The 13,268-nt window shown below is 34.4% G+C and overlaps 1 protein-coding gene across 7 annotated transcripts in view; it reads right to left on the bottom strand.

Moving 5' to 3' along the window:
* CPEB3 (cytoplasmic polyadenylation element binding protein 3) overlaps positions 1 to 13,268 on the bottom strand; it is a 97,762-nt gene that overhangs the window by 38,760 nt on the left and 45,734 nt on the right. The gene's annotated exons all lie outside the window — the stretch shown is intronic.

The raw sequence follows: 13,268 nt of genomic DNA, 5'->3' as shown, positions 1-13,268 counted from the left end.
GGGTGGTGAGAAGAAGGGGAAAAAAAAAAAAGGAACATATCTGCTGTGCAATTTTTCTACATAGCAAAGGTATTAAAAAAAAATATCAGGCACACCAGACTTACAATACTATAAAATAATAATTTAGGATTATGGTTTTAAGAGTCAATAAACATCATCAACAGTAATCCTAATTAAAAGAATTAATTTTGCATTTTATTAGTTAGTTGTGGAGAACATATTTTCTGATTATGTTTCAATTTAAATAATTAACTATCTGTAAATACTAAAATCCTACCAAAACAATATGAACTCAATAGCCAGTATGTTCAGACAAATAAAAACAGATTGAAAAACCTCTTTATAACTACCAGCATCAATAATACAGCATTTCAATGAGACATGTATCAATGGCAAAATCCACAATGTTGTACAAGTGCAGAAGCATAATTTGTAATATAACAAGAAATGCAAAACCCAGCATTTTTTTTGACCTGAAATTTTAGAATATCATAAAATAATCTGGAAAACAGTGTCTCCTACACAGGGACTTCAATCTGTTCACAAAAGATATCAGTGGTTTTACAAGGTAATCAAATGTGGAAGACTAGGATCAGGTAGAGATTTTCAACAGAAAGTGATCTTAGGCAATAGGTAACAGAGCCCTGTTTTGTTTCTTTCTCTCTACATTGCAATACTGTGTTTGTTCCTCTTCCCTCCCAACCCCATCTGTTATTTCCAAAACTAACACACGTGCCCAGGTTTTAGCTGCGATTCCTTTAGCTCTCCCTACAGCCCTTGGCCCACCTCATTTAGTTCCCATGCCCTCCTTCTACACCCCAAGTGTCCTCCTCTACCATAAACCCCATTTTTTTATTTCCATATTCGAACACACTTCCAGGGGTGTCCTACCATACCTCTCCACTTCCCTAGCTACTTTTCTTTGGCCCACAATTACGTGACAGATCACTTGTGGCTAGTTGAGTACTACTAATCTGATGACTGGTCCCCTAGCTGTCACCTCAGGGCCTGTCACCTCAGTGGCCTCAGGGGCTACCCATAACAAGGCTGAACCTCCTTCAGCACAGGCACTAGTAACCTCTCTTCTATCCAAGTAGCTTCTTCCTCAAGCCTTGGAGAAACATGGTCTCAGACACCATACACCTGTGTCTTTTTCTCCTGCCATCAGTAAGGCCACAGAAGAGCAACTACATGAGTTTTTCATTAGGAAGATTTAAAAATTTCAAGGACTATGATAAAGAACTGCTTCACAATTTATGTTTAACATAAAGACAGTAGAAGCTGTTTGTGTGAACAACTATTCAGCCACAGTGAGGCAGTTGGTAAACCCTGAAACAGACTCTGCTCCTTGCACAGCAAGCAACAGGAGGAATTAATACTGGAATTGGCTTTGCACCAAGAATAAAATTAATCCTCCTCCTTTCTAGTTACAGCTAAAGCTGTATTTCATTACTTATTATGATGACAAAGAACTACTGTCAGGCATCATGCAGCAAGTCCTCATCTTGACTGCCCATACATACACCAAAAAGTAAGCATGTACCAAGGTATAGCTACCAACATGCTTTGAGAGGAATTTCAAATAGAATTGATAGAATACTAAAAATTAAATAACTTTAGTATGAGATGAAAAATACTCCCATGTTTCTTTTTAAGAAAAGCAAGCTTTCTATGCTTAATATAAACATTAAGGCTCTGAACAAGGTAAGAGTACATGATGGCAGAAATCTACCACTGACTTCTGTAAATTTAAAAATAATCTATTGTCATTCATGTATTATAACACTTCCATGTTATAGTGCACTATGTAATATTACTTTTATCTATCTATGCACTCACACACATAATCTTTATGCTCATAAAGAAGTTCTACTGAATGTATATTTACAATTAGTAAAAAGTAAATTCTAGGGGGAAAACAGTGCAATCCACTTAAACAGGAAGACAACCTTGTCAGCTTTTGCTGATTTAAAAACATTGCATCGCAGTTAAATACTCAAAGAAGGTGAAGTTTCACTATTGTTGCTTATATTTTATACATACAGACACATAATTTGAAAATTAACTCATTTTTATCTGGTGTCTACATTAAAATCTTATTTTTTCCAACAGGCTGACAGTTACCCATCACAGCAACTTAAAAATGTCAACACATGCTTTATTATGTTGTTTACACAGGATGCAAAATAAGAATGTGTCACATGAGAAGTTAAAAAATAGCCATCTTGTTCATAAGTCAAAGTTGAGAGCACGACAGACTTAATAGAAGGAATGGTTCATGGGGTAAATTTCGTAATGCCTCCAATTTGAGTGAATATTTAAAAAAATAAACAATTTAGAAATTATTCTTGAATTAAGACATTTGGAACCCAAAAAGAAATTTATTTCACTACTCCGAAGAAATTACCAGCATTATATATCTGGATTTACTTTTCTTCTTAAGTAATTCCAACGAAAGACAGAAGAGACTAGGAGCTCCCAAAATTGTACCCACCACCGAAGATGCCACTCCCATGTACTGGTTTTGGTGCCAAATACAAACGTCATTTTGCACAAAACCCCATCTCATTATATGTTGCAAAAATTCAACACAAAAGCAATTCTTTCCTAGGTACCTCACAGAACATTACAGTATTGATCAAAACATAGCTGCTTTAAGAAATGATGAGCACATTTTCCCATGTAAAATGTGAAGTTGTTGCAAGCAGGCACTGATCAGTCCGCAACTCCCAGAACCATCACCACTGTGTTAGTGTTTCTCCACCCCTTTGCAACTTTCTTTAACTGACAGGTAGAAAGTTACATAACCACTGTGTTACAAATTGCATGTACTCAAATACAAAGGAACAATACATTCTTTTTTACCACCTGATAACTCTCCTCAAACTATTACCTCACCCCAGAAGTTGAGTGTATTTTTACAAATGTGAAACTGTATATTGAAGAACAAAACTCTAAGCTTTTAACAAACAAGCAAAACAAACTCTTCAAACTCCAAATATTGCAATGCAATTAAGGAAATTTAGTTCTAATGCTACTGGAATTCCCCAAAGCCTGCAGCTAAGGGTACCCATTGCTGCAATAAATTAAAACACACTCAACTGAAATGCTCAAATTTTAACTGCATCTCGAAGAAAGCTATATGAAACTGATGAAAAGGAACTTTAAAGGCTTGCATTTTGCAAACATCTATCTGACAGTCAAGGGAGAAGAGGTCTACTGGTGGCATAAGAACACACAATATTTTATGAAGAGCCACAAAACTCTTGAGATAACATGGTTTATGAGATGCGCATAGCTTCATGACACATGGAAGCACATATCCACACAAGACAGCCCTCAAGGATTCAGGAGGAAGCAGTGACCTAACAACCCTTGCCTGGAAAGGCAGAGGACTAGAACATCCACAGTGTGACAATGTTGGCAAGAGAAAAAAAAAGTTCTGTGGACAAGGGAAGTTACTCTACTGTTTAAAGTTACTTTGCTCAGATAATATACATCCTGAAAACCAAGACCACAGTCAAGCAACAGAACATTGCTTATTGTATATCAACAAGTAAACCACCTTTACTCTTGAGCTCACTGCTGAGGCTGGGAATGTTTAGTTTTGCCCTGTTGTTTGTGTTGGAAGGTTCTAACACAAAAAGGAACATTGTGTAATTTGTGTGATAAAAGCAAACCATGTAAATAAATACCAGAATTGCACAAATGATTTCTCAGAATTATTAGTAGTAAGGCAGGTGCTCTGCAATTTATTTGAAAAAGATGAAACCAAGTGACAACCTACAGAAAAGAAAGGACTTTGACTAAAAAAATATTCTTATAAACTTAGTGTGTGTTAAAACGTAGACATGAACCATATAGGTCAGCTAGAACACCTATGAGAGCTCATATGCAATGCCTTGTTGAGGAAGACCAGTGAACCATCCAGATATGTATTCAGTTGTCAATAGTGACATTAGAAAGAGCATGTTAGACTGGCCACTGTTAGTGATATGTTTCTCCTCTATTACCTTAGCATTCATAGTCACTGGATGAATTGGATGTTAAGAGACATTCTCACCTACTTCTAATACCTGCTTAAAGAGCTTTTGCTAACAATTTGTCTAATGCTTTTTTCAACCTGCTGATACTATTTGTTTCCACAAATTCCTGTAGCAGTAAGTTCCAAAAGTAAACTACAAAAGCACTTCCTTTTGTGAATTTTAAATGGGTCTACCACAAGTTTCAACAGTTGCCCCATTAGTTCTAGCTCTGTGGAACATGGTGAACAGCAGGTTTGCATTCCCCTGGGATTTTTCTAAGGCTCCATCACATTCACCTTCAGCCTTTTCCTCCCTAAACTAGAGCATTTCAGCTTCTTTAATCTCTTGGTAACTCAGTACAGCCACAGTAGAGACAGACTATAAGAACGAACACTTATAAGATCCAGAGAAAGTTGTATTCTAGTAGTTCACGATTTTGATAATACAAAAAAAAAAAAAAAGGAAAAAGCATAGCTAAGTGGAAAACAAACAAACAAAGTTGAAGCTTCCAAAAAGGATAGAGAAAATTGAAACAGAGCAGTGAAGCTGATGTTCATTATCAGCCTCATTAGCTTTACCCAAGGCTTAAAAAAAAAAAAAAAAAAAAAAAAAAAGCAAAGCATGCTTTAGGGCTCCTAGTTTACTGTTCTGGTCTCAAATCACACCTGTAACTGGGCTGGCTATACTCATATAAGGCTTGTAATACACTTCAGTTATAAGACAATACAAAATAAAAATCAGAGGCATCTGGGAAAAATAAGCATCAGTGATGACTCCACAAAAGCTCAATCCAGAAACGTGTATCGTCTGACATGATTAGATTAAATGCTGACACAATACACTAGTAAGTGAGAGTAATAATAATGTATAGTTCAATATCCCTGTGAACCAAGCCTTTGAAGTTAAGAAACACTTGTGAAAACAAAACCCAATTTACTTCATCTCCTGGAGACAACAGATGTTAGTCATGTGAAACAATGAGTATCCACTCTAACAGTTTAATCCCTAGTTAAAGGTTCAATTTTTATGGATCAGAAACTGTGGGGAGAAGTTCCCCTGGGAAGACAGCTAGCTACACAAGGGAGAAAGTTGGCAGAACAATTAACAAGCATGACAGAAACGCAGTCACCTTCTTAAAACATATTTTTTTAGGAATCCAATCAATCACATGCTGATATTTATTCAACATATTACTATCACTACTATCGAGAAAATGCTCTGTATAGAAACTTAAGCATTGTTCACCTACATCAAGCAGCTCAAAAGCTTTCAGCAGCTTCATTATGGCTTAATAACTCACAAGAGAAAATTTCTGGAGAACCTTTTCAAATGCATCAAACCTTATTAAAAATGGGATAATTAAAATCTATAGACAAGCTGATGTACTTCCAGTATGTTCATATAGGAGATAATATGGCCAAATTAATCAGTTGACATGTCTTTTAAATCAGATTCTAACAGCGATGTAAAACTGACAAGCTGTGAAATATCCTCTTCAAAGATTTCAGCAGAGGTATGGACAGGATTAATTTGTGCTAGAGCCTGAAGACTGCATGATGCTCCTTACTGGGAGAACTCTAACAAACTAAAGAAACAGAAAACACATTTATTATAATGTTATTGAATTACACTGGACCATGAAAATAGTCTTTACTGTTTAGGCACACCTGTTAAAAATTTTTCTTATTTTAGAGGAACTGAAATGTTTGAGCCATGAGATCTTATGTGCCAAATAAGACAGTGACTTACACTTTACTGACATCTGATCTCAGTAAGACTTCTTTTCTGATTTTTTTTTCGTTCCTTTATTGCAATATGGGATTGGATCTGCACATTGTATATGGATCAAATAGCATTTCAGGGGAATAATACATCTGTGAATCCATAGCACATTAACTAAAAAGAACTAGATGTACACTCTTTCCATATCATAGCTAAAATTGAATCTGATCAGGTGATTTCAAATACAGAAGGAAGCGACACCATTTATTTGTACTATTATATTTTATGAAAGACTTAATAGAAAGTATTTTGAGATTTTTAAAAACATTTTTCATTGTTGGTACTTAACTTGTTCATGCAATAATGTGTCCACAATGTCAAAGATATACATTTCTAAGAAAATTGACTTAAAATAGCATTATATCTATGAAAGAAAAGTCAACATATCCAGATTTGAAATTTTGGAACTAGAAGGGCTAAAGGAAAGTTTATTTGAGAAGACTGGGAACCTCCTTGATTTATAAGGGACCAGAATCTTACTTGTGACTTGAAAAACTTATTTGTAATCTTGAAGCAGGCAGCAATTCAGAACAATACTTGCTTTAGGACACTATGAGTTGTCCAATAACTTTCTACGATCAGAAAGGAAAACATGTCAAGTTTTTTCTTTTGAATATTGGAGATCTCAAGCTCTTAGAGATCTGGAAGTTTATAAATAAAATGCAATGTCAGTAAAAAATGAATTTACAAACTGAGAGAAGGTGATAGAATCAAGTATAATTATGCAATGTATCTTTGCTATAACAATATCTCTGTAGCACACACCTTGAACTCACTGAAGAACTTGCTTTGTTGAAGTAACAGAAAGCAAATGAACAGAATAATTTAGGAATTCTATTTTTATGTCATTAGAATACATAGATTGAGATCAAGTATTTGTGTGCACATAAGAAACGCAGATGCAAGAAGTGCATGCAACAAAGAATTTCTATCAACTGCCTTGAAGATTTCCTTTGGGTCATAATAAAATTCTGAGATGAGATGCATGAATATTGCATCTTTGTAACATACCAGACTTTTAAACTTTGGGCTACATATTCAAAGTTCCTTCAGGAAACATTCTGGACTTTGTTAATTTCAGTCATTTCATTTCCTATAATGTACATAAATAAAGTTTATTTACATCTTTACAATTTTAAAAGTTATCTACCATATCACTGAAAAATCACTCAATAAGAGCTAGGTAAGGAATATTTTTTAATTTAAAGAGTGGATTTTCATACAGTTGTAGGTATATGAAAGGCTGTAGCTAAAGCAGAAGCAGTTTGAGTAAATTAATCTGTAGTAATCAATGTAAAAAAATTATATGCACATAAACGTATTGAGAATAAATTAAATATTTTTACTAACTAAAATAGGATTCAGGGTTGACAAAAGCAGTTTGCATACAAAGATGAGGCCAACGTTTGAATCAGCATGAGTTTACTGCATAAAAAATACTATTTCTTGAATAACAATTTATGTGTTTTATCTAGATAAGCAGAAAGCTAATACACTTGACATGATAAAACTCAGTAAGTCATGCGCATAAATGTATGGGGAAAAATAAGAATTACATTTGGGAAAATAAATAATTAAACTTGGTTGACTATATTAATTTTTGGGTTCCTTGCCATAGTATGTTTGTACTGAGCTTTACGTGCACAGAAATCTATTTGCTTCCAATGAAAGTTTTCTATATAGTAAACTGTCATTTGCAGAACACTCACCCCACTTTTTCAGGGGTAGCATTTGTAATTGTTTTTACTTCAGCATGTTTCAGCACTTGAGATTTGAGGGGTTACTTTTCATAAGAAGCAATGCAACAGAACAACTTGTTTAAAAAAATAATGCTCTTTCTTTCCCTTTTTCTATGGCTAGAAAAGCTGCTTACAAAGAACAAGACTTTTGTCCTCCAGTCTTTTTTAAAGAGGTCTTTGAATGAAAACATAATCCAAATAATTTGAATTAGTATGAATTATTGCTTATCTGAGAATCACCTTTTGAACCACTCTTAATTTCCACTGATAGATGGGCTGGATGTGCAGATAGGTGCTGTGATAATTTGGTGATATTAGCCTCAACAGTCCTTTCTGCTTCACCTTTTCTCCAATGCTAGCAATGCAAGCATTACAACAATTTTCCTGATAACATACACTGACATACATATAAAATTGAATCCCATCATTGGAAAAATACAACTGCATACAGCATGCGTGTAGATTAAGGCCCACACGCTGGACCTCAAACACTTGATCAAACATGTGAACTCCACTTGATACTCAGAACTATTGTTTAAACAGCTTAGGTCTTCCTTCCTTAGGCATACTGAGCAGCCAAGCGTCTGTGCAGGAGGGAAGGCTTACTTAGTTTAGTTTAGTTTAGTTTAAAAAAATAGATGAATAATAAAACATTTCTAAAAGCCAGGCTGATAGGAACTTCCTTCAAATTGCTTCCAATTTACCATACTTCATCCTAGACTGCTGCCTCATCTCTTCTACATCACATATATTGCTTGTGGAATAGCCTGGCAAATCTTGTTCTTAAAATTCTGCAGAAACAGATGGCACTCACCCACAACAGAAAGGATCACACAGATGAAAGGAAAGCACATTAGTGAGGTTATGAGTCAGGCAAAATGGTGGGGGGAAAAAAACAACAACAAACAAACAAGAAGGCAATAAAGAGCTATAAAGTTGGATTAAAAGGAAGATAACTTAAGAAAACTTCTAGAAAAAGACTTGCAGCCTCTAATAAGAGATACTGCCTTCAGTAATAACCAAATCAGATCTCAGAACATACAGATGCTAATATAAAAAAACTGAAGGGAAGACAGACGAAAAAGCATGTTTTCTTGCTTCGCTGCCCCCCTCCCCTCGTCCCTTTTTTTATATTAAACAAGTATAGAAGAGACTGAGATACCAGCTAGTCCACCTCACAGCCCCCAAGACAGCATCAATACTAACTGTTGGTAAAGCTGGTTCCGAAAAACTTGACAAGGTTATGTGTAAAGTGACAATTCGCACACTCTGGGAGTCTGCTGCCTTTGCTAGGTCAAGTTAATATCATTCATTTTTTTCCCCTCTAGTTAAATAAACTCTGATTTATTCACAATTAAATTAGGCCTAGTTTTGCAAACCTTATTAGCAATCTCAGTGTCTTTTATTCTTTCCTATTATTCCTTCTATGTTGATAAGCTAGTAACACATTAGTAAATGATACAATGGCAATTGGGCTGAAGAGCTCAGTAAATTCCTATAGGCAGGTAAACAAATTATTAGATGAGAGTGATGCCTCTTGAAATTTAGCTGCATATTCTCCCAGAATATTATCACTACAAAAAACAAGCTTTTATTAGCTATTAAACTGCCAACCCAAGATTTTGCAAGACAAAAATAATTCAATAAATCTTCTATTCAGAGTGGTTCATTTCAAGGTATACCAATAGCACCAGGAAAAAAATTAAATATAAAATGCTATTTCAGCAATTTCATTACATCTAAACACTATATGTACTTGAAAACAATCCATCAGAATATAGGAAGAGCCAAGTACATTAGCTCTTAAGGAGACATGGCAATTTTAAAACCAACAGAAGCAGGAAAATAAAAAATGAAATTGTTTGCTGCCATTACATTTTCTGTCATGGCATGATGACTTCCCCACATAATTACTATCTACATTAATAAAACAAAACCAAAATTTCTACACAAACATCTAAAAAGATGCCCCAAGCGTCTGAAAATATGCCCCAAACCCTTGACTTGTGTTTTTCAAATTATTTTACTCAGAACAAACAGAACTAAATGACACTAATGAAAAGACGACAGTCAGATGGAAATTAAATAGTACCAGACCTCACAGATGACACATTTTCATATGAGACAAGAATGAACATTGGAAGCAGATGGAACATTTGAAGCCCAACAGCAGTGCAAAGTCACTGTGCAGAAGAGCTTTAGGAAAAACAAAATTTCAGCATATCACAAAGGGGTTTTTCTCATTTGTTGGTTTGACTACCTTTAAACTAAACTCATTCTACAGAAGTTCATTCGGAGTCCCAGCAGTACAATTTAGTGCTTCTTTAGAAAGATCACACACCCTCATTTATTCCCCAGCTCACTTTTTCACCTGCTATACTTCTCTCCCACTGAAGGTTATTGTTGGATTTCTGGAGTTCACAAGAAGCATTAAAGATAGCTTACTACCTAGCACATGTATTAATGCTGATCATTCAGTCCTATTCATATAGCTCATTAAGAAGGAGTACATATTAACTCAAGACAACGTCCAGTGTCTCCCAAACAGAAGCAATGGCTGCAGAAACGTATGACTGCAAATGGGAGTGAATACTAGCAAGAGAAGGGGATGGAGGATGCCTTTAAGTTAATTTATTCTCAGGTTTTACTTAGTATTGTAAACATGATTTAATTAATATTGCAAACATCTACTAAAAGTAGCAGTGTATGGTTTCTCTTTAAGTCCATACATTAGTTTACATAACTAAAATCAATTTATGCCACATTTCTCCTAGAAATTACGGTATCAATTGTATTTAATAAGGTGCTGTAAATGAAAGTCTATAAAAATTCTACTGTTTAGCTCAGTATGAATTACATTATTAAAAAATTAACAACCGATGTCATTACTTGATTAAAAACACTTCTTCAGTTACAGAAATTTCAATTAGAGCTAGTACAGACAAACACTATAGTCTTTACCCTTCGAACAACGCTTCAAATCTAAATATTTGCATTTTCCTTTTGTTCCGATGTTCTTTAGGATTATGCTCAGATGTCTTGACATTTGAACATCGCATTTCTCAATAGAAGCCTAATTCTGACAGAGAACTTCAAGCACCTCTACAATATAAACACACTTATACACATGTGCAACTCTATTCTTGTGTATATACACAAGCATAATGCCATTAATGACAAGACGAGATAATGATTATGCATTTTTAAATAATTTATTTTCCTAATTTTATTATTTCAGAACTCAGAGCTTTGAGATTATGATGATTTATAGCTTTGCACAAAGATGAACAAAACAGTGGTAGTAGCCAACTAAGCAACACCTTCCCTCAGACCAAACAATCCCCTTCAACATTTACAGATAGTAGCTCAAAACAGGCAGTCAGGAAACCCCCTAGTTTCAAAAGGCTGTAATCAGTAAATAAGAACACCAGCTTAAGTACAGTTAAAAGTGTTGCCATAAAGGATGAGAAGTAGCTAAAGAGACCAACACCCCTGAAAAAACTTCCCCTTTCCCTACAACAATGAAGTAAAGCTTTACATTGCTGTTGGCATGCGCCTATGCTGTCTCCCAGCTTTGAAAGATGGAGTACATTGTTAGTGAGAACTTGAGTAATAAATCTTAATAATTCTTAATAAATAAATCAGTCTAATAAATCATAAGTAGTATTACTGTCTCTTCACAGGAAAAGAGAAAAATGCTTCTGTAGCAATGACTATAAATAGAATGTGAAGGCTGGATTTGCAGATCCAGCACAGGGTTTGGTTTCACATAAACTATATATAGATATTACAAGTATTATGATTTAAAGAAGTTATGTAAGTTCTCCAAATTGTTCCAAAAATTAGTGGGATGAAATATCTTTTGGGAGTTTTTATTTTATTTTACTTACTTTTTTTAAACCCAAATCACAACCATTCTAGCACAGGAAAGATTATTTCTTCTTGAACTAACTTTCTGTAGTATATTTCCCTATGACAAAGATCACATGGGAATTACATAGTTCTAAATTTCTCAGTTTTAGCTGCATAAACAGAAAATTTATATCACAGAAAGTAATTTTTAATCTTATGTACTTGAATACTTGTTTTTATTCTCAACTTCTCAAAGATTTAAGAGCAAAAACCAACAGGTTTCATGCTACAGTAATTCTAGCTTCTGGGCTCTTAGTAATGGCCAAAAATGGTGTGGCCTCACCTAGTAAAGAATGGGAGAGAGAAGAGGTGCAGAAGAGGAAAAAATATATGGGAACCTACCCAGACTTTTGATTTGTGCTGAATTTCACTCAAAAGAACAATCACTACTATTTTGCATGAGTTGCATATTTATGATTCCAGGTTTATGTAAGTCTGTAAACAGTTAATATTTCAAATAAACCCATAACATTTTAAATACTGGAAATGCATAAATATATTTTGTTTAGATCCCTCAATTAGCTAAGCTAGTATTTTAGACATACACCAGGACTACAGCTGCAAAGGATCGTTACTTTTTACAAACAATTAGACAATTTTAGAGCTGCTGTAAAAATTTCAAAGGGATTAGATGGGAAGAAATACTTTCTGAAATATTTTTTTCCATTAAAAAGGCAAAATTTTTATTTTTAAAGTTTATCTAGAAATGACAGAAATCAGAATAGAATACATTCATTCATTTAGGATAAAAGTGAGTTGACCCAAAATGAAACAACCCTGATCTGATATATTACCATACACAGTATAGCTTTTTCTATCAGTTTTTTGTTCCTGTCTTTCAAAAAACTCTATAAGACAATGTAAGAAATACTGCTATATATTTCATAGTAACTGTCAATGTTTAAAAATATCTCAAAATTCAATTATAATCTCCCATCCTCACAATTATATTACTCTTGCAATCAGCTTATTGAAATGCCTACATTAAAACAACAAATAAATTCTGTGTCCAGAATTCATGTCAAACAGCAGCAGACTGTCCTGTGTAGAATTTATTTATGTGCATACACACCCACTCAAACAGCTTCCTTTTTTAATAAAGACCTTAATTAAATGGAGCATTTCTCCCAATTAATTACTTCATTTCCAGTAATTTCATGTGCCCATAAGAAAATGAGGCATATATATCAACTATGACAACAGAAACTGCAAAGTATCACCTCATCATTGACAGTGTAGAACTAAGACAAAGAGCACAAAGTCTTATAGGTTCCAAATTTGGCATTTAAAGCTAAATGTTAAAACCTTTGCATGCTGTCTATTACAAATACCCAGTTCTTCACATTTATAAGTTATTTTCTAATTCTGTTTGGTCCTACACAAAACCATGCAGTTTTCAACCATATACAGTATAACTTACATAAACAGCACAAAGGTAAAAAATTTTAGAGAAATTCGTAAATTAATCCTAATGCCTCTGATACAATATTGTAAGCAAAAATGGACATTTCAAAATAGTTAGCAGTCCTTAGGATTAGATGGACAAAAAACCCTATGCTTTGATTTGCATAGTTCAGTTCTACATTAAGCTGGTGGTGCCTAACATCCCATCCACCATGCACCCCTCCTATATGATGCAAGGCTAGCTGTCTCTAGAGCTTCCAAATCCATTTTGGCAGGTTTTTTGAATGCATAGATTCATGACTGGATTTTTTTTTGTATTTATATTTATTTTCCGAAACAAACAAAACCCAGTAATCTTTCAGTGAAGTTCAGCTCCACACTTTTTCTTCCTTACTGAGATGTCTAA

Source organism: Athene cunicularia (assembly GCF_003259725.1).
Source record: "Athene cunicularia isolate RWA chromosome 6 unlocalized genomic scaffold, athCun1 chr6_part1, whole genome shotgun sequence".
In the NCBI taxonomy this organism is placed as follows: Eukaryota; Metazoa; Chordata; class Aves; order Strigiformes; family Strigidae; genus Athene; species Athene cunicularia.
Note: the sequence above shows the minus strand (reverse complement) of the source record. Positions and strands in the feature narration are given on the sequence as shown.